Genomic DNA, 23,693 nt, shown 5'->3' with positions numbered 1-23,693 from the left:
GTAACAATGTATTTGTTATTAGTTACGTGTGTGTGAGAGTTGGTGAGCACAGTTAGCAAAAAGCATATTATAGAGTAAGAAATTTCATCTGGGAGGTGTGACGGATTTTTTAATTAATCATAACTAACATTTATTTTTCTTGCAGGAATAACATTCATATGCTTTTGAATCTTAAATGTTTCCTTAATTCCTTTGGTCAAAAACTCGTGACTCTGAGTGTGTCCAAATATATTTTGGGCAAATGAAACTAGACGGATATATGATGTATGATGATATGAATGAGATATGTGTGACTTCACTGATTGGATCTGGATACAATTTTCAGAAATTAACATCTTTAATAAATTCTACTCCGTACCTCACACAAAATGATTGTATACTGCCAGAAAGCATTTCATTGTCACAGGGGCAATGACCACTGGGCCACCTCCCCTTCAACCTTTTTCAACATTTCTGAGAATACTTTTTTTCTGACAACGCACTTTTTCATGTGACATCCTCTGAAGCTGTAGTGATATTTATAGTCCTGCTACTGACTTCTTACCATATCAAGAACAGAGACTCCAGGTAAGATGTGATTTTAATACAATATCAGTAGTAGTAGTAGTAGTAGTAGTAGTAGTAGTAGCCTTTATTGTCACTTAGCCTTTGCCTTTGGCTTGCTCAGTTGGGGATATTTTGGGGATATTTAATTTTATTTTATCAATCAATAAATTCCACTAGAAACAAACCTTGTTGTATTATTTTATTTTAATTTAATACTGTGAAGCTGCTTTGATACAATCTGTATTGTGAAAAGTGCTATACAAATATACTTGACTTGACTTGACTTAGTCACAAGTACCAGCAAAACTAGCCATCAACCTGTCCATACAAACATACATACAATATGACAAGGGGGTAGACAGGACAGGAAGACAGAGCATTGAGGAAAAAAATACAGCATAACATGAGGAGAGGTGAGGAGAAAAAAAGGCAACCCCCAGACTATGCTCCTGTAAGGAGTACAGTTTGGGAACAGTAAAAAACACCTTAGCAACATTAGCACATAATCAGTACACAACATGAACACACAAGACTTGCAACAGGGGAGGGGAGTCGGGGATGGAGGTAACCCAGCACAGGCAAGCAGCCATCCGGTCCTGCAGCCGTTCTCGGCGCTGGTCACAGACCCGCCTGTCAGACGGGGGGTACAAAGCATCGAAGGCGAGGAATGGGGGATCAACAGGCAGTGTCAGTGTGAATATGTTGGAGTAAAGGTTGAGCAAAGGGTAATAAAATGTATATATATATATATATATATATATATGTATGTGTGTGTGTGTGTATGTATATATATGTGTGTGTGTGTGTGTGTCCCGTGCTGGCAAAATGAGTTGGAATGTTAGTTGCGAAAATGTCAATTTTGGTCGAATTTGAGGGTTTCTGATAGTGTTACCTTCCTTATAATTAATCTTTCTTTTGTTTTAATAATCCATGAAAAATACTGTTTTTCTCTGGTTGTGTCTCAGCGAATGTTTATATTTATGTAAAACTCTCAGACAGCACTCGATCCCAATATACACAAAATACACACATACACAGAATTACAGTATTTCAAAATATCTGTCTTCACGCAAACATTATCTGTTATGTCTTAAATAAACGTTTGGTTAACTGCTGGAGAAAAACATCTGATCCGTGCGGTACAGTAGGTCATAAAAAAGTTGAATATATATTTTCCCTATAGATATGGGTTTTGACTTGGTGTTTGACAAATGTGGTAAAGTATGATTGCTTAGTGATTTTGTTGTGGAACCTTCAGAAAACTTTAACTCAATTTTTATAATTTAATATTTTTTCTTAAAATTGACTTTACTGACTCTATTGACTTCAAACAGGTGTAGCTCAGTCCTTTTTTTTTTTGTCTGATTGTAACGATGAGGCTGAGGCAGCATTAGAATCCATTTGCGGATGTTTATTAGCAGCAGGTTTTGGAGACAGAAACATTAAGGGGTAGGGGTTGTAGGGGGTAGGGGTTGTATGGTTGGGGTAGCACCTCAAGAGGAAAAAGCTAGTCACACTCCTCTCGAGGGGTGGCTTATCCTCTATTGGTCCCCAACTACGCCCAGCTCTCACCTATGGGTCCTAGAAGCTGCTTGCATGCGGCAGCGACCACCCCCTGGGCCGGCTGAACTAGGTGAGGGTAGCCGACGGGTTTTAAACCCCCGGTGAGACAGGGATATGCCTGCCCTAGCATGTGAAGACAGCTCCGGTGGACTAGGCGTAGGAGATCTATTTAGGGATCCATCGGCCAGGAAGGCCGCACTGCAAGGGTCTTGTGGAGACCTTAGGGCGTGTCCAGGCACTCAAGAGGTCACGGTCATCCACTGCAGCCAAGGAAGTCTCCAGTCGTGACGATTCTTCGTACCACTGGACTAGGATTTCCAAGGCCGAGAGAGTGGCTCTGCCCCTGTGCAACGGCTCAATCACAACCACCAAAAAACTCCCACACAGGTCCTTTGCATAACTCACAAAAAAGTCCTGCGGCGATAGGGGAGGGGCGAAAGTGACAGGTGGAGGTAACCACTGGGAGTTATAGCTTCAAACCTGCACGCAGGCGGCCTGTGGACATGTGGTCGCTCATCTTTGATCTAGGACAACAAAGATGTTCGGCAGCCTCCCGGGCGACTGAGCAGTCCATTTTAGGATTTGCACTGCTCACCTTCGCATGAAGGAGGGGACTAGAAAAGGTGTCCCAAACATTGCTTGTCCTAATGAAACTGGCCAGCATACCGCAGCTGGCAGTTTTACCCCCTTTAGCGGTCGAAATACAACAAAAAGAAAATTAATTCTCGCAGCATGGAATATCTGAACCCTCATGGATAGAGAGAGCACCATGAGACCAGAGAGGAGAACGGCCCTTGTTGCAAGAGAACTGGCACGCTACCGCATTGACATCACTGCCTTAACTGAAACTCGACTTGCAGGAGAAGGATCAGTTGCAGAACTCAAAGGTGGCTATACTTTCTTCTGGAGAGGCAAAGAAGCAGACGAAGACCAAATATACGGAACTGGCTTTGCAATCAGAACTAACCTCTTGCGCCAAATCCCGGACCTTCCGGATTGCATTAGTAAGCGAATGATCAAACTTCGTTTTCCTCTCAACCACAACCAAAACATCACTATCATTTGTGCCTATACACCTACCCTGACAAGTTGTGATGACACCAAGGACAGCTTTTACAGCCTTTTGGACAGTCATGTGAAAGCCACTCCCATAAATGACAAGTTACTCCTGCTGGGAGACTTCAACGCCAGAATTGGCAATGATCACACAATCTGGAAGGGAGTACTTGGTCAGCATGGCATAGGTAAAATGAATTCCAATGGATTAAGGCTACTGAGTAAGTGTGCAGAGAACAACCTCACAGTCACCAACACTCTCTTTAGGCAAGTGGTATAAATACAAAACAACATGGATGCACCCGAGAGCCAAGCAATGGCATATGATAGACTATGCTATCTGTCGTAAGAGAGACATCCGTGATGTAAAAATCACAAAGGCTATGCGTGGAGCAGAATGTTGGACGGATCACCGTTTGGTCAGGACCATCCTGTCACTCCACATTGTACCCACACACCGCAACAAGCCGAAAGCCATTAGACAAACCTTTGATGTTGCAAAGTTAAGGCAAACAAGGCAACGCAAAGAGTTTGCTGACCATCTGGATGAGCAATTTAGCTCCCTTGGCCCTTTGACGGGAAGCACAACTGAAAAGTGGAACCAGTTCAAAATATTAGTGTCAGAATCAGCAGATTCAACTCTTGGAAAACTGAAACGTACCCACCAGGACTGGTTTGATGAGAGCGATGAGATCATTGGCAACCTCCTGGAAGAGAAGAGGAAAGCCTACATTGAGTGGCAAAATGACAACTCATCCACCTCTAAGGGTGATCGTTTCTGGTATCTCCAGAGACAAGCACAGACTATGCTGCGCAACATGCAAAATGAATGGTGGGAGAGAAAGGCTGAAGAGGTCCAGAGATATGCTGATACTAACAACTCTAAGATGTTTTTTAGTGCCATCAAACAAGTATATGGACCAGCTAAACCTGGTCCCACGTCTCTCCTGTCTGCAGATGGTCTTACATTGCTGAGAGACAAGAACAGCATCAACATAAGATGGAGAGAACACTTTAGCAACCTGCTAAATAGACCCTCCACTGTTGATCCTGATGCCTTGAACCAGATCCCCCAAAGAACTATAGTCCAAGCTCTTGATCTCCCACCAACAATGGATGAGGTCATAAAGGCAATCAAGCAAACCAGCCCAGGTAAAGCCTCTGGAATGGATGGAATCCCAGCAGAAATATTTAAGTCTGCTGGTCCAGTTGAGGCCTTCCATGCCCTCCTTACCAGCATATGGATAGAAGAGGACATGCCAAAAGACTTCAAAGCTCCCACAGTTGTCTCCCTTTTTAAGAACAAGGGTAGCAGAGCTGACTGTGGCAATTACCGGGGTATTTCTCTTCTGTCAATTGCCGGGAAGATCTTGGCTAGGGTAATTCTCAACCGCCTAATCTCCAACATAGCAGAGGTCAACCTACCAGAGTCTCAGTGTGGATTCCGCCCAGGTCGTAGCACTACTGACATGATCTTCACAGTCAGGCAGGTACAGGAAAAATGCATTGAGCAGAACATGGACCTCTACAGTGTCTTTATAGATTTGACCAAGGCGTTTGACACGGTCAATAGAGAGGCCCTCTGGATGATTCTGGCAAGGCTTGGATGCCCAGACAGGTTCGTGAACCTAATCAAACTGTTCCATGATGACATGACTGGCCAGGTACTCTCTGGTGGTGAAACATCAGAACCGTTCAGCATTGCCAATGGCGTAAAACAAGGCTGTGTCCTGGCTCCTGTCCTCTTTACATGTGTGCTGAACCATGCAGTCAGAGACCTTGAACATGGGGTATTTTTGAGGTACAGGTTGGACGGATCGCTCTTCAATCTTCAACGCCTGAACGCCAGGACAAAAACAGTGGAGAGGAAAATACTTGAAGCACTCTTTGCCGACGACTGTGCTCTCATGGCGCACACAGAGCCTGATCTCCAGTGCATTGTCAACAAGTTTGCGGAAGCCTCCCGTCTCTTTGGTCTGACCGTCAGTCTGGGCAAGACAGAGGTCTTGTTACAACGAGCCCCCGTATCCAATGCCCTTCCTCCCTCTATCACCATCGATGGGACAGAACTGAAGACAGTCGAAGACTTCAAGTACCTGGGTAGTGTTATCTCCTGCGATGGAACAATAGACAAGGAGATCAGTGTTCGTATATGCAAAGCAAGTCAAGCCCTTGGCCGCCTGAAAATACGTGTATTGAACCAGCACAACATCAGACTAACCACAAAAGTGAAACTGTACAAGGCTATTGTTCTCACCGGTCTCCTGTATGGATGTGAAACATGGACCTTGTACAGAAGACATCTGAAACAGCTGGAACAGTTCCACATACGCAGCCTGAGGTCACTTCTTTGCATCTGCTGGCAAGACCGCAAAACGAACCTTGAGGTCCTGGACAGAGCCGAGACAACCAGCATCGAAGGCATGATATTGAAATCTCAGCTTCGATGGGCAGGGCATGTCATCCGCATGGATGACAGCAGATTGCCAAAACAGCTCCTATATGGTGAGCTTTGCTCAGGCAAACGCAAGCAAGGCAGACCACGCAAAAGGTTCAAAGACTGTGTAAAGTCCAACATGACAGTTGCTGGGATCCCCCCAAAAGAGCTAGAGCACCGTGCACAAGACAGAACTGGCTGGGGTACACTCTCAAGGCAGGCACAATGCACCTTTGAGGTGAGACGCCGCGAACACATCACTGCGGCCCGGGCAAGGAGGAAGATTGTTGCATTTGCACCTGCTGAACTAGGACAGTTCCCATGCCCCTACTGTGAACGGCTGTGCCGTTCAAGGATTGGACTCTACAGCTACCTACGAGTCCACAATAGATGAGCTGTGCAAAGTATCGTCATCATCGTTATCGATGGACTACCAAGAGGTCAAAATCACAATAGCAGTCCAATCTAGCAACATACACAAGGGTAATCCAAAAGGCAGAGCTGAGTAAACAGGCAAGAGGTCCAAACACAGTCATCAGTCCAAAACAGGCTACGAGAACAGAGGGGTAATCCAACAGGCGTAAATCAGAAAATCAGGCAGAATCATACACAAGATAATCAGGCAGAAATCAATGGAAACGCCTAGTGAGGCAGATAAACTGGCAATACTCACAAAGTGCAAACACACAATCTCTTCTTAACCCTCTTGGGTCTGAGGTGTTTTCAGACCCTGGAGGTGTTCTGACATTATTTCTGTTACTTGTGACATTTTCATGGCTAAAGTCTGATTACACTGTATTTAGCACAAACTCTGCTACAATAATATGTCAGAAGCATGTATGTAAAAGTTTGTAGTTTTGAGATAATGACATTTATGCGTGGTTTGTGAAAAAAAATAATTGTCACTGAAATAAGGTCATGAAACCCATACTGATTATTTCTTCACACAACTTTTGAAAATTGCATCACGTAGCCTAGAATATGTGACCCCGCCTGTGAAACCCCGGCTAAAGTCGCAGAATCGAATTATGAGTTAACGAGCGTCAAAGTAGTCATAGCCATAAAAATGACAAAAATAGTCCATGTGTGTTTATTGCTGTAAATGATAGATTATACCAATGGTTTTGAGATGCAATACTTAAATTTTAATTTATAACATGATAAATACTGAAATTAATGATTTTATTGACACTACGTTATACTTTTGCGCAAAAAAAATAAACGGACGTGGGCTTCCTAAACATTGATTTCAGTCGTCTCTGGGTTTATTTCGCGCAACAACACTGCTGATTTGTATATCAATCGGTTCAGGAACTTCTTTTCTGTGTATTTTCTATTAGAAAGAGTAAAAACAGACTTTAATATCAATCCGCGAGCGCCGGTAATCAGGAAAAAGAGAGAGATTTAAGCCGCGGGTTTCGTCTGTGGTGATTTTTTCTTGTCATAGCCAATATTTTAAGAACTGCTTATTTGTTTTGTAGCTTAGTATTCTGCCAATAATATTAAACTTATTTTAAGGACATTTTTGGCCTGCTACGTGTTATTTGCTGGATGATGGTAACGTAATGCGTTGTTTTGACATCTGACATGGCCATGGCTTCGCCGGCGACACCGAAGTATGAGCAGGAACGGAAAATAGCTGCTTGATTAAACAGCTAACGTTAGCTTGATATTAATCTCGGTGGAATTGCCCCAAATTATGATTTAACCGGTTTTATTGCGGATTATTTTCTGGAGGATGATTGTGATGATGAACAGGACACTTCTTTGATGAAACTGACGAGGAATTTGACGGTAAGTTTTTGTTATTATTTTTTTATGCTAAATATGTAAATGTATACTGTCAGTGTCCAGCCAATGTAATGCTAACACATATCTGTGATGCAAAAATAGTGGATTTAAATGTTTATTACATTTGTTGATTGGGATTTAGTCAGTTTAAATTTATTACGTTTATGGCATGATGTTTATTTGTTTTATTACACTCTGAATTGAAGTCTGCTTACCACCTATAGGCTGTTTCTTATTACTATATGCCCTCCCCTCAATTAATCAGATCCAGTCTGACTAAACTGAAAAAATATTTTCTGATATTTTCATATAAAATGCTTCATTATCCATTTTAAATGTGGAATTAAACCCACTTCCCATTCTTGCATGTTACACAATCATGTTTTAGGTATCTTGCTTTGAATTGAAAAAAAATGATCTTTGCTTTTTCAGGCAGTGACCAACATGATGAGGAGGACAAGCCAGTTTTGGTGATTGAACCCCAAGCTATTTGTCTGGCGAACATGAAGAGGGAACACCAGCAAGAAGAATTTGCTTCGAATGCTGGAAGTCCAGATGTGAAACTGAAAATCAGTTTCTCTTGCAACTGCAAGTATTTCAATGGGGAAAAGTGTTATTTATTTTTCAAGGAGGGAGAGTTGCTGTCACTCAGGATTTTATTTTGCATCTAGACAATTTTAGAATGTGTACAAAGTTTGAGACTGACCTGTTAAAGGGATAGTTCACCCAAAAATGATTTACTCATACTCATACTCACCCTCATGTTATTCCAATCCTGTATAAGTTTCTTGCTTCTGTTTAACAAAAAATAAGATATTTTAAAGAATGTTGGTAACCAGACAGTTGGCGGCACCTATGGAAGTCAATGGGTGCTGTCAACTGTCTGGTTACCAACATTCTTTAAAATATCTTATTTTGTGTTCAGCAGAAGAAAGAAACTCATACAGGTTTGGAACAACATCAGGGTGAGTAAATGATGACAGAATTGTAGTTTTTGGGTAAACTATCCCTTGAAATTGTATTTATTTATTATTTTTACTCCAGATTTACTCAATGTTACACCGTGGGCCAGTAAGAGAATGATAATTTCAGAGAATGAGAAATGGTATGTTATTTAATTGATTTATTATTGACATTTCACTGATATTTAATTTTACTAATTAAGTTATACAAATCATTCCACTGAATTGACATGGTAATTGTTGCTATGATCAAGCTCTTGTGGTACCCCCATTCGTTTCAATGTTTTTATGCTTTTAGCTTTTTGGACATGTACATCATAATAAATAGATCTGTTTTACAAAACTTTAAGAATTTTTCCACTGATGTGTCATATATCACTAAAAAGGGGAGAATCTCAGCTTTAATGTGTTATAAGTCACATATGCAGGATAACTATGGATCAAATGTGTTGCAGTTTTAAAAATAACTTATCTTTAAATTGGAATTTCTCAAAAATATGATTTTCTGAGGCCGAATTTTAGAAAATCTTTGACATGGCCTTACTCAGTCAATATTAAAGATATCAAGGTTATATTTTCACAGAATGTTCTTTACATTGTGTAGGATGATTTTATGTAAAAAACACTGAATCACAAAAAAATGACTTTAGCTGGGTTTTCACAGGCAGGGTCACATATTTGCTCCAAAACTATGTGAAAAGCGTGATCACATCATGAATATTTAATTTCTTTCACACCTGAGAAAGACAAAGACCCTCCCCCTAATGGCCCTATTAGGAGCTATCAGGCCCTATCATTCTGAGCAACCTTGCACAAAGAATGAGGAGATTAAAAAAATAATGGCTTTTTGATTGTTTGGATTTATTTACAACACATGTTCCAAAGATACACAACAAATGACAAAAAAGCACATTATTGAAAACAATGATCCAAAGACAGAAACCTTTGTCAAGTCAAGTCAAGTCATCTTTATTTATATAGCGCTTTTAACAATGTAGATTGTCTCAAAGCAGCTTTACAGAGATAAATGTATAATTTAACGTAAGATTGTTTTGGCTTTATAGCGGTTCTTTAATAAAGTTATTTTCCAGCTAAAGTTAGTTTTGATTGATTCGCTTCCGTCGCAACGATCATTTGTTTTTAAATTAGGGCCGCCAAGACGACACCATTCTCTCTACACAGACTTTAAACGCGAACCTGTGAGAAACGCTGATGGCGTTCACATGCGCATTAAGAACGGGTTCTATAGTTATGTGCGTTTGAATATATGTGTGCAGGTTTGGAATTCCCTAAAAACCAAGCCTAAACAAATTACTGGTGTTTCCTTACAGTTTTGATTCAGAATTTTATTTTATTTTATTAATTCGGGGTAGATACGCAAATTGAGTTTTCCCGACGACGCTTTATCTGTAGAGTGGGAAAGGGATCCTCCATAGGGAGAGACTAGTTGGCACTTCAGCACTGCGTTGTCATCGGGTCCAGGCGAAGGTCCTTCATCAGATCTGGATACGGCCTGGATCCGGCAGGCTGCGGGAAAACCTTGGGATAAACAAAGACACTAAAATTAGCGTAGATGCCATTCTTCTCATGATGTAACGAGTACATCAGGATTTATGGGAAGTGTTCCCGGTTCCAGCTGACCTAATCTATGCAGCCTAATATTGAATTATAGAAGTCTATAATGTATTATGTGAACGCTATGTCAAAGAGATGTGTCTTTAATCTAGATTTAAACTGACAGAGTGTGTCTGCTTCCCGGACAATGGTAGGAAGACTGTTCCAAAGTTTTGGTGCTAAATAGGAAAAGGATCTACCGCCAGCAGTTGATTTTGATATTCTAGGTATTATCAACTGGCCGGAATTTTGAGATCGCAATAGACGTGAAGGAGTATAATGCGTTAAGAGCTCGCTCAAGTACTGCGGAGCTAAACCATTTAGTGCTTTGTAAGTAATCAGCAATATTTTAAAAATGATGCGATGTTTAATAGGGAGCCAGTGCAGTTTTGACAGAACCGGGCTAATATGGTCATACTTCCTGGTACTGGTAAGAACTCGAGCTGCTGCGTTTTGAACCAGCTGTAGTTTGTTTATTAAGCGTGCAGGGCAACCACCCAGTAGAGCATTACAATAATCTAGCCTTGATGTCATGAACGCATGAACTAATTGTTCCGCATTTGTCAATGAGAGCATATGACGTAATTTAGATATATTTTTAAGATGGAAAAATGCGGTTTTACAGATACTAGACACGTGACTTTCAAATGAAAGATTGGTATCAAAGAGCACACCCAGGTTCCTAACCGGCGACGAAGACTTAACAGAGCAGCCATCAAGTGTTACACAGTATTCTAGGTTATTACGTGAGGAAGTTTTTTGTCCAATAATTAGAAACTCTGTTTTTTCAGAATTTAGAAGTAGGAAATTACGAGTCATCCAATTTTTTATATCAGCTATGCATTCTGTTAATTTAGTGAATTGGTAAGTTTCGTTAGGTTTTGAAGAAATATAGAGCTGAGTATCATCAGCATAACAGTGAAAGCTAATTCCATGTTTCCTAATGATATCTCCTAAGGGTAGCATGTACAGAGTGAACAGCAGCGGTCCTAGTACTGAGCCTTGAGGTACGCCATACTGAACTTGTGATCGATAAGACATCTCTTCATTTACTGCTACAAACTGATAACGGTCAGATAAGTATGATTTAAACCATGCTAGTGCAATTCCACTAATTCCAACATAGTTTTCTAGTCTATTTAAAAGAATGTTGTGGTCAATGGTGTCAAATGCAGCACTAAGATCGAGTAACACTAATAGAGAGACACAACCACGATCGGATGATAAGAGCAAATCATTTGTAACTCTAACGAGAGCTGTCTCGGTACTATGGTACGGTCTAAATCCTGACTGGAAATCCTCGCAGATATCATTTCTTTCAAGAAAGGAACACAGTTGTGAAGATACTGCCTTTTCTAGTATCTTTGACAGAAAAGGTAGATTCGAGATCGGCCTGTAATTGACTAATTCTGTAGGATCAAGTTGCATTTTTTTAACAAGCGGTTTAATCATAGCCAGCTTAAAGTTTTTTGGTACGTATCCTAGAGACAAAGACGAATTAATGATATTAAGAAGAGGATCTATGACCTCTGGAAGCATCTCTTTCAGTAGCTTAGTCAGTATAGGGTCTAACATACATGTTGTAGATTTAGATGATTTAACGAGTTTAGTAAATTCTTCCTCTCCTATAGCAACAAATGAATCAAATTTTTCCTCAGGGAGGCTACAATGCACTGCCTGATGCGATACTGTAGTAGACGGTTGCATAGTTATAATTTTATCCCTGATATTATCAATCTTATAAGTGAAGAAGTTCATAAAGTCATTACTGCTGTGTTGCTTGGAAACTTCGGTGCTTGAAGCTTTATTTTTCGTTAGTTTAGCCACTGTTTCAAATAAATACCTAGGATTATGTTTATTTTCTTCTAATAGGTTTATTATTATCTGAAATCATATCATTAACAATGAGTGCTTTTGAAGTAAGCGATCAAATATTCAGCAACCCAAGCTTTAGCATTTGCTCATCTGTATTATAGCTGTTTTTTATTTGTTGAACATCAATTCAATTTTTAACCTTAGATAGGTTTAAACATTTTTTGGATTTCCAAATTCGGGGAACAGACACAGTCTCTATATGATGATAGCTAGGTGAAAGAGGCTCTATGTGATGGGATTTTTCCTCAGGGAGGCTACAATGCATACAATGCAATGGCACTTTGTGCCATTCCTAAAGACATTGTACATACCTTTCATTTCCAAGGTGTTTGATTTTCACTTTACCATGTTCATGTACAGAGACTCATGTGAATGTTGAAGTCAGCAGGACTCATCAGTGGGGCATCTGGTCCCTGTAAAAAATGTTTTTTGGGGTTTTTTTGGGGGGGATTTTGGTAATAGATTTTAGATTTTTCTGGTTAAAATTGCTTTTTAAAATTCACAGAACACATACACACACACACACAAATGTTTCCAACAATATATAATGAACACCAGGTTTGTTGTGCCTTGTAGGCATAGGCTACGCGCAGTGCTGCATAAAATATTAATAACAATAACCTATAGCAGCCTATATATCATTGAAAAGGAGCACTTCAGTAACTACGCTAGATAAAAATATATTGATTATCATATGTTACTTAAAATGTTTCCATTCGTTATGATGTTATGAAATGAGATTGGAGTAAAAACAAAGCCTAATGTTTGGTTTGGTGCGTTTTGCTTTTCAAACGCCCAGCGCATTTTGAATATGAAACATTCAAACGCACAGCGCGCTCCAAAATATGAAACATTATGGTTACCATATTATACATATCTACTTTTGAGCAGATATACACAAACACAGTATTAAACAGTAAACACGGGTCTAAATATTATAATATTCACCATATATCTAGCAACAGTTCAACTGCAATGTGAAGTTTATGCAACAATAACATTAATATAATTAAGAATTTCTTACCTTACATCTTTCTTGTCTTCAAATCGCGTTCTTCTTCTGAGGTAAATTCAATGTAAACTCACAGCGTGTCTTCCAAACTCGACGAAAAGCAGAGACTTGTGAAGTTTGGTGCTGTGTTTGAGGTAACGAGCGCGTTCGTGTGACGCATGGACGATTTGCGTGTCATTAGGCTTGTTTGAGATGAGCAAAATCTGCGCAGAACCGATCACCGGTGATCAGCGCGAGATGCATGCCGGTTAGAAATGTGTCCGAGTGCGGTACGCCTTGCTCTGATGTCAGGCTGACGTATGTCAAAAACCTCTCGCGAGCGCAAGGCGCACGTGTGGGATTCTGCAGTCGAGCACAGTTGCTCTCCACCGACTGCGCTGATCAAAAGCATGATGGGAAACGACTTGCTGACGACACAGCTTAATGCTCATTGTTTTAAACAACTGTGATGTATTGTTCTCTTTTAAAATGTTTGATTTTAAAACTCTAATATCATGTTTTATGTGTAGCCTATATGTTATGTGTGAATATTCCTAAACTATCTGACAGTGCGATCTCTTTGGGTTATGCAATTTAATTTTTATAAATAAATAAAATAAATAAAAACACATGTTTGTTGTAGGGAGGCCAACCAGTTGGAGTGGAAAAGGGAAATGACGTGCTGTACAAAAAATGCAAAATCCAAAAATGGTGTTTTATTGGAAGGTGATAAATATTTACAGTGCAGGAGAAAACAAAAATAAATAAAAACTGTACAAAAGGAAAAGAAAACAGCAACAATGTGCTAATTTTGGCTAAACCAAATGGCCCAAGTTCGCAACGCTGCTCAGTCTTAGAGTCCACAATCAGAACTGAAATCCTTCTTCTTCTTCTTCTTCTTTCTTTTAATGGCGGTTGGCAAACAACTTTTCAGTGTGCATTACCGCCACCTTCTGATATGGAGTGTGGATCACAATAGCCTTCTCTTACTATCCTTTAAATAAATAAATAAATAAATACATACATATATATAAAACCAATAAATAGCTTCATAAATATCTAATAACATTATTAATATTCATACATTATCATTATTATTACATACAACTTTCTAAAACAACTAAACTCATATCCTTCTACTAAGCCCTGTTTTATTCAAAAACACAAATATCGCTCTATACCCTACATACTGACATCCTTTCAGCCAGCAAGCCTATTTATAGGCTGAAGCCCCTCCTATAGAGCATACCAATCACATGTACAAACATTTTAGTTTGTAATGATCAAATTAAATAATATAAACACCCAAAACAACACTTAAACCTTCCAAACAGGTTAAACAACAACCATTAACAGAGAAAGAGTTTAACAACAAATTAAATTGCAAAAGCAACTGTTTCTAAATCCCCTCCCCCTCTGACATCACACCAGAATGGTATCTTCCACAGGAAGTGATGTGGCTGTTTCTATAAAAAATAGATTAACCTGGATTATGGGTTTGGTTGTACAGAGTGTGAACCGGGAAGTTTAACTGCAATAAGGTTTGTGGAAATTATGTGGAAAAATAAAAGTAATTATTATATGAATCATTATATGTTCTGGCATTCTGTTATTTTTAGAAAAATAATAACATCTTTAAAGGAAATTTACCAAGAGTTGAAAACTATAGACTAAACAAAACAAAAACTCCATAACATTTTCCTGATGTGTACACAGATGTAACTATTGCCGGCAATGCACAGTATTAGTGAAACGGGTGTGTTTGTAAGTCCAAGTTTATAGAGTCACCAGGTTAACCTGTGACATCTGTATTAAGTCAAGTCAAGTCAAGTCATCTTCATTTATATAGCGCTTTTAACAACGTAGATTGTTTCAAAGCAGCTTCACAGAGATAAGCGTATAATTTAAGGTAACAGAGATTGTTTTGGCTTTATAGCAGAGTTAAGTTATTTTCCATCTAAAGTTAGTTTTGATTGATTTGCTTCCGTTGCAACAATCATTTGTTATTAAATTAGGGGCCGCTAAGACGACACCATTCCCTCTACACAGACTTTAAACGCGAACCTGTGAGAAACGCTGATGGCGTTCACATGCGCATTTAGAATGGGTTCTATAGTTATGTGCGTTTGAATATACGCAGGTTTGGAATTCCCTACAAGCCAAGCCTAAACAAAGTACTTGTCTTTCCTTATCAATTTTGATAAAGAATTTTATTTTATTTTGTTGCTTTGGGGTAGGAACGCGAAACGAATTTTCCCGACAACGCCTTATCTGTATAGTGGTAGTGGGATCCTCCATAGGGAGAGACTAGTTGGCACTTCAGCACTGCGTTGTCATCGGGTCCAGGCGAAGGTCCTTCATCAGATCTGGATACGGCCTGGATCCGGCAGGCTGCGGGAAAACCTCGGGATCAACACAGACACTAAAATTAGCGTAGATGCCATTCTTCTCATGATGTAACGAGTACATCAGGATTTATGGGAAGTGTTCCCGGTTCCGGCTGACCTAATCTATGCAGCCTAACATTAAATTATAGAAGTCTATAATGTATTATGTGAATGCTAGGTCAAAGAGATGTGTCTTTAATCTGGCTTTGAACTGACAGAGTGTGTCTGCTTCCCGGACAATGGTAGGAAGACTGTTCCAGAGTTTTGGTGCTAAATAGGAGAAGGATCTACCGCCAGCAGTCGATTTTGATATTCTAGGTATTATCAACTGGCCGGAATTTTGAGATCGCAATAGACGTTATAGTCATAATGCGTTAGGAGCTCGCTCAAGTACTGCGGAGCTAAACCATTTAGTGCTTTGTAAGCAATCAGCAATATTTTAAAATTGATGCGATGTTTAATAGGGAGCCAGTGCAGTTTTGACAGAACCGGGCTAATATGGTCATACTTCCTGGTTCTGGTAAGAACTCGAGCTGCTGCGTTTTGAACTAGCTGTAGTTTGTTTATTAAGCGTGCAGGGCAACCACCCAGTAGAGCATTACAATAATCTAGCCTTGAGGTCATCAACGCATGAACTAATTGTTCCGCATTTGTCAATGAGAGCATATGGCGTAATTTAGATATATTTTTAAGATGGAAAAATGCAGTTTTACAGATACTAGACGCGTGACTTTCAAAGGAAAGATTGGTATCAAAGAGCACACACAGGTTCCTAACCGACGACGAAGACTTAACAGAGCAGCCATCAAGTGTTAGACAGTATTCTAGGTTATTACGTGAGGAAGTTTTTTGTCCAATAATTAGAAACTCTGTTTTTTCAGAATTTAGAAGTAGGAAATTACGAGTCATCCAATTTTTTATATCAGCTATGCATTCCGTTAATTTTGTGAATTGATAAGTTTCATTAGGTTTTGAAGAAATATAGAGCTGAGTATCATCAGCATAACAGTGAAAGATAATTCCATGTTTCCTAATGATATCTCCTAAGGGTAGCATGTACAGAGTGAACAGCAGCGGTCCTAGTACTGAGCCTTGTGGTACGCCATACTGAACTTGTGATCGATGAGACATCTCTTCATTTACTGCTACAAACTGATAACGGTCAGATAAGTATGATTTAAACCATGCTAGTGCAATTCCACTAATGCCAACATAATGTTCTAGTCTGTTTAAAAGAACGTTGTGGTCGATAGTGTCAAATGCAGCACTAAGATCGAGTAACACTAATAGAGAGACACAACCAAGATCGGATGATAAGAGCAAATCATTTGTAACTCTAACGAGAGCAGTCTCAGTACTATGGTACGGTCTAAATCCTGACTGGAAATCCTCGCAGATATCACTTCTTTCAAGAAAGGAACACAGTTGTGAGGATACTGCCTTTTCTAATATCTTTGACAGAAAAGGTAGATTCGAGATCGGCCTGTAATTGACTTACTAGACTGTAGGATCAAGTTGCGTTTTTTTAACCCCTTAACGCCCACTGTTGCGAATTTGCAACAAACCACTTCCATTCAGACTGCAGGCGAGATAGCGTGTGTTTTCCCCCAATGCCTGTTTGTGTATATTCGATACATACCTAGGAACATTTTGCACGCACTGGTTTCTCGTAGGAGCGGTCGGAGTGGGAACTACATCCGGTTCACCGAAGTTAATATTTTGGTTTGCAAAATCCGCATATCAAGGGCGCAAATGTGGAGAAATTGCCCAAAATGAGTTAAGTTGTGCTAAGATAAAAATATGTACCAGCTTATTGATTGCTTCTATAGCTATGTTATTCATATAGACTTCATGTGACGAATATTTTTTACGTACTTTGTAGATTTCTGTTTGTAGCAAATTTGCGACATTGGGCCATAACGGCTGGATTGGGCTAATGGCTACATATTATAATAATGCTGTATTTAGATGGTTTCAGGCAAAACATTTTTTTTTTTTTTTTTTTCACAAAAAATAGCATGTTAGGATATAACACTATAAGAATATATAATGTATGCACTGGAGAAACAAGGAAAGAGTTAAACAGAGTGTAACATAGAATGTATAAAAACTACGGTCATACTGTCAATGTTAGGGAGTAGGAGAGTGTTTTGTTTCTTGCTGTTGTCAAGATTCATTAATTTGTCAATTAAAGTTTATAAGTTCTAACAACTTTGTGCCATGAATAAAATCTACATACCTGAGATGGGAAAATGTGTTTTATTAATTTTACCATTTTGTAAAAAAAATTACCCTAAATGCCTGTTGTCGCAAATTTGCAACATACCAAAATTTCTATTTATTTGTTGTGCAAAAGTGAAATTGATAATCTCAACATTATTTACCATCTACTTAAAGGCAAAAACACACATCATTTTTTTTTATATATACAGCTATATAAATTCAGGTGTTATTTAACAAGCGGTTTAATCATAGCCAGCTTAAAGTTTTTTGGTACGTATCCTAGAGACAAAGATGAATTAATGATATTAAGTAGAGGATCTAGGACCTCTGGAAGCATCTCTTTCAGTAGCTTAGTCGGTATAGGGTCTAACATACATGTTGTCGATTTAGATGATTTAATGAGTTTAGTAAATTCTTCCTCTCCTATAGCAACGAATGAATCAAATGTTTCCTCAGGGAGGCTACAATGCACTGCCTGATGCGATACTGTAGTAGACGGCTGCATAGTTATAATTTTCTCCCTGATATTATCAATCTTATAAGTGAAGAAGTTCATAAAGTCATTACTGCTGTGTTGCTTGGAAACTTCTGGGCTTGAAGCTTTATTTTTCGTTAGTTTAGCCACCGTTTCAAATAAATACCTAGGATTATGTTTATTTTCTTCTAATAGGGTTGAAAAATAAGCAGATCTAGCAGCTTTTAAAGCCTCTCTGTAAGCAATCGAGCTCTCTTTCCATGAAATGCGAAATACCTCTAGTTTTGTTTTCTTCCAGTTGCGCTCCATTTTTCTGGCTGCTCTCTTAAGGGCCCGAGTGTGCTCGTTGTACCACGGCGTTGGACTATTTTCTTTAATCTTCTTTAAGCACAACGGAGCAACTGTGTCTAAAGTGCTGGAAAAGAGAGAGTTAAAAGTTTCTGTTGCAATATCGAGTTCTTCTAAGCTATCTGGGATGCTGAGATGATGAAACTGATCAGGAAGATTATTAATAAAACAATCTTTAGTAGCAGAAGTGATAGGTCTCACATATTTGAAACATGGAGTTGGCTTTGCAGCCTTGGCTAAATACAAATTACACGAGACTAGATAATGATCTGAGATGTCATCGCTCTGCTGCAGAATTTCAACGGCATCAACATCTATTCCGTGTGATAATATTAGATCTAGAGTATGATTACGACGATGAGTAGGTCCTGACACGTGTTGTCTAACTCCAATTGAATTTACAATGTCTTTAAATGCCAATCCCAATGCATCTTTTTCATTATCGATGTGTATATTAAAATCACCAACAATTAGTACTTTATCTGCAGTCAATATTAATTCTGATAGAAAGTCCGCAAATTCTTTGATAAAGTCTGTATGGTGCCCTGGTGGCCTGTATACAGTAGCCAGCACAAATCTCAAACGTGATTTATCGTTTACACTATATATTTTTACATTAAGCACCAATGCTTCAAAAGAATTATATTTAAAACTTGATTTCTTAGTGGTTTTGAAACTATTACTATAAATTACAGCAACACCACCCCCTTTGCGTTTCAGACGAGGCTCATGTTTATAACAGTAATCTTGCGGGGTGGACTCATTTAAAGTAATGTAATTGTTTGGTTTTAGCCAGGTTTCTGTCAAACACAGCACATCTAGGTTATTATCTGAAATCATATCATTAAAGCTGCCGTCTGCAACATTTTTTTGATCATATTTAGTGTAATCGACACTATAATCCGACAGAACAACATAAATATAGTGGTTTTAGAAAAAAACCCGAGCTTCTAACTCCACCTGGAGCGTGTTATTTGTTTTGCAAAAATCCACCGCTCCCGCTTCATCAGGTCCAATCAGCGCAGGGGGGTGTGAGATCTGACTGTCAATCACAGGTCGTGCACACGCCACAGATCCTCTCTCCCTCGCGCAGACGCGCACGTTACAATATCACATGCACACGCCTGTCGCCTGAAGTTCGCCTGAAGATTGTACGAAGCGTGATGGCGGAGAGTAAATCTAATAACAAGCTTCCAAATCCTCGGTTATTGCTATCTATGGATAGATTAGCCAGGGCAGCCTACCTCCGAGTCCATGGTGTTGATTGATGCTGAAGAGACGCGCGCGTTCACAGAAAATCAGGTACACACACACTGACGAACACGACCTCTATGGGAGGGTGCTCGTTGGTAGTGGGGGAGGGGCATGAGAGTTGTAAACATTAAAAATTTTGCTAAGTCGACCCAATCTGCCAGACTTGCCGACTGCAGCTTTAACAATGAATGCTTTTGAAGTAAGCGATCGAATATTCAGCAACCCAAGCTTTAGCATTTGCTCATCTGTATTATAGCTGTTTTTTATTTGTTGAACATCAATTACATTTTTAACCTTAGATGGGTTAAAACGTTTTTTGGATTTCCAAATTCGGGGAACAGACACAGTCTCTATATGATGATATCTAGGTGAAAGAGGCTCTATGTGATGTGATTTATCTGACCTTGGTGACGCGAGGCCGCTAGCAGACGGTCGGTTTAGCCAGTCTGTCTGCTTCCTGACCTGAGGCCCAGATTGTCATGCTTGAGCTCTAAGACTATGAGCCATATTACAAGAGAGAAGAGCAGCACCATCCCAGGAGGGATGAATACCATCTCTTTTCAACAGGTCAGGTTTGCCCCAAAAACTTTTCCAATTGTCTATGAATTCTATATTATGTTGCGGACACCACCGAGACAGCCAACCGTTAAGCGAACACAATCTACTGACTATCTCATCACTCCTGCGAACAGGAAGGGGGCCAGAGCAAATTACAGTCCTTGACATCGTACTTGCAAGTTCACACACCTCTTTAATATTAATTTTGGTGATCTCCGACTGGCGGAGTCGAACATCATTAGTGCCGACATGAATAATGATCTTAGAGAATTTACGATTAGCATTAGCCAGCACTTTTAAATTTGCTTTGATGTCAGGCGCTCTGGCTCCCGGCAAACATGTGACTATGGTGGCTGGTGTCTCTATTTTCACGTTCCGTGTAATAGAATAGCCAATAACTAGGGCACAATCATTTTCAGTGGGTGTTTCACTGAGCGGGGCAAATCGATTTGTTATGGTAATCGGAACAGAAGAGTGGTTTTTAGATCCGCGACTAGAGCGATCCCTCACTGTCACCCATTTGCCCGGCTGCACAGGCTCTACTTCAGCCGCAACCGACTCATGTAAAGTGTTCACTATGCTATGCGCATCCAAAACATCTAAAGCACTAGCACTCTTACTATCCTCAATTAAAGTTTGGATGCGTGTTTCTAATTCTAAAATCTTCTCTGTCAACCTAACTGTCTCCTTACATTTATCACATATAAATCCTATATTGTCGACAGAGAAGGCTATGCTAAACATGTGACATGAAGTGCAGGTGACAATAACAGGACAAGACATTACTCACCGTGTTTGTTGAGTGATTCTTACTCACCTGAGCTTTTATGAACTCAAAGGCGCGGACGCGCGAGAGAAAAATAAATAAATAAAAATAGCTGAGCGCACTGGTGGCGCGTTAACAGGCTAGCGAATTACTAGCGTTTTGTGCTAGTAGTACTAATAACAGAAGCTAGCGATGTCAGTTTAATCTGAGATGTTGGGTAGAATGTAGTAGTATAAACAACTAGAAATGGTAGTAAATGATGGTTCAAAACAAAGAAATACAAGGCTAAGACGGAGCTTACAGCACCGAAGCAAACAAACACACTCACAGCCTTTAAAACCAATACTGTATTAAAGCCAATACAGACAATACTTGTCTGTATTAAACCGTCCTTCGGATGAGACGTTAAACCGAGGTCCTGACTCTCTGTGGTCATTAAAAATCCCAGGATGTCCTTCGAAAAGAGTAGGGGGATAACCCCGGCATCCTGGCCAAATTTGCCCCTTGGCCTCTGTCTATCATGGCCTCCTAATAGGGGTGTAACGGTACGCAAAAATCACGGTTCGGTACGTACCTCGGTTTTAAAGTCACGGTTCGGTTTATTTTCGGTACAGTAAGGGAAATAAATGCAAACATTAAACTGCAGGTTGTTTATTACTATAAACTTTTTTTAACAATTTGTTTACACTTTTTTAAACACTTTTTAATAAAATATAATAAAATATATATAAAATAAAAAAAAGAATAAGAAATAAAATACTGCTGCAAAGTTCTCCACTAAATAAAATACTCAGTCTCAAACCAATATCACATAATAAATTTAATGAAAATTTTTTAATAAATAACTATGATTACAGTGCAGCATTACCAATCCCAGCTTGTAGGCCTGCTCATATTTAAAAATTAAGGCTGGGAATCGATTAAAAAAAATAAACTAATTAATTGCACAAATTTGCTGTAATTAATTGCAATTCCTCCAAGCTTGTTATCATCAATAATTAAACTTAGAATCACCTAATTAAATGAAACACCGGGGAAAAAAGGAACAGAAAATAGCCCTATATTAAAATAATATTAAACATACATATATTAATGTATTATTATTTTTCAATAATCAATCAACATAATCAATTTAAGATTTTTTTTCTTTTCTTTTTTTTTTTCAAAATAAAATATAGTCCTACAAAGCTATTATTACCAGAGCATGTGATCAGAGCAGGTCATTTTACCATTGTTGCCAGCATATACCAGCTCAGCAAACAGAAGTCTACTACTGATAAATTTCACCTTATTTGAGCGGACTTTGCTTTTCCAGTGCGTGATCGGTACATGATTGGAGTGTTTGGGCCGTTAACGACAGAGCAGAACGCGCAGCACAAACACGGAGTTGAACATTGAACATTGAGCAGAGAGCGCAGCGCGCCGACACACACACACACACGGAACGGAGAGTGCGGCGGCGCACACGGAGCGGAAAAGCTTTTTTTCGCCCTGCAGTCGATTTCATTGGTTTAGGTTACAGTGACGACGGGTAAAACCAGAGAATGTAAAACTTTAGAATCAGCTGCAGGGCGGGATTTGCGCTGAACGCGGAGACTTCCGCCACATATGTTCGTGTGGAAACACGAATATGTACCTATGTTCCGCACACAAAATATTGCATTCGGTCATTCGGTACACACGTGCACCGAACCGAAAGCCCTGTACCGAAACGGTCCGGTACGAATACACGTACCGTTACACCCCTACCTCCTAATCATCCTCATATATACTGATTGGCTTCATCGCTCTGTCTCTTCTCCACCAGTAAGCTGGTGTGTGGTGGGCGTTCTGGCGCAATATGGCTGCCGTCGCATCATCCAAGTGGATGCTGCACATTGGTGGTGGTTGATGAGATTCCCCCTTCTATGTAAAGCGCTTTGAGGTCTCAGAAAAAGCGCTATATAAATGTAACAAATTATTATTATTATTATTAATAAAGAAAAAAATATTGATATTTGGAATGGAATTAAATAACGCACGATATCCATCTTTGATCTGGCAGGTGTCAGATCCACTGCGAGAAGAGAGATCTGTCCGGCTTGCCTGCACTTTTTTCACTCCTCTTCTCACTGCAGCCGCCTACTCTCGCATACATTTCAGGCGAGGCAAGGCGCATCTCAAACAAGCCTATTCTCTTTTGCGTGCGTGGGCGTGGTCAAATTAAAAATAATGAGCAAGGGTTTGAGAAACTGGACATCTTGTTGGTTTTATACAAATTACTTAAACAGAGAATATTTGTTTTCAGTTTGAATCCGATCATTTAAAAGTACACACTTAAATGTTTATAAAGGTATATGGCTCATAAATGTGTGACAAGTATTCGCTGAGTTTTGTTTCAGTTTATAGACGTGCTCAAGAAAAAAAAAGTTCACCGCGACGGAGAGGCAGAAAGCACACCCTGTTTATTTTCTTTATTTTACAAAAGCAAATTTTTTTACAAAAAGCAAAATTTGATTGTAAGTGGACACATACAAAAGTAGACATCTCACAGATTCTTTTTTCATATTTCTTTTTTCTGTATGACCATAAACAGAGTAATTTAAGTTTATTGTTCTACAATGTGAAGAAAATTCAGCAACCTCAGCACGATACTAGCACATCTTTGTGCATCCTGTGTGTGTGTGTGTCACAAAGACAGGACATTCACATGCAGCACATTCTCTTTTGTCTGATCAAAGTGTGATCATATAATGTAATGCTAGACAAAGCATGACAGAAAAAACGCAGCGTTAATTGCGTTTAATATTTTAACCTGTGGCTATAAGTATTTAAGAAAACCCAACTAAGCCACCTACTGTAGGTTCT

At 39.4% G+C, this 23,693-nt stretch overlaps 1 protein-coding gene across 5 annotated transcripts in view; it reads left to right on the top strand.

Annotated features, from left to right (window-relative positions):
• Positions 1-429: 429 nt before the first annotated feature.
• The window catches only part of LOC311090322 (neoverrucotoxin subunit beta-like), a 100,321-nt gene continuing 77,057 nt past the window's right edge, over positions 430-23,693 (top strand). For 3 of the 5 annotated variants that reach the window (XM_084125582.1, XM_084125581.1, XM_084125579.1), the window contains exon 1: positions 430-567. The gene's annotated coding sequence lies outside the window, so the exon portion shown is untranslated. Of the gene's footprint in view, positions 568-10,937; positions 10,977-23,693 lie in introns of those variants that run through there. The other 2 variants (XM_084125583.1, XM_084125580.1) reach the window with 2 other exon arrangements.

This window comes from Abramis brama, assembly GCF_963993115.1.
Source record: "Abramis brama genome assembly, chromosome: 10".
Lineage (NCBI taxonomy): Eukaryota > Metazoa > Chordata > Actinopteri > Cypriniformes > Leuciscidae > Abramis > Abramis brama.
The sequence above is the reverse complement of the archived record's forward strand: the minus strand, read 5'-3'. Positions and strand labels throughout refer to the sequence as shown.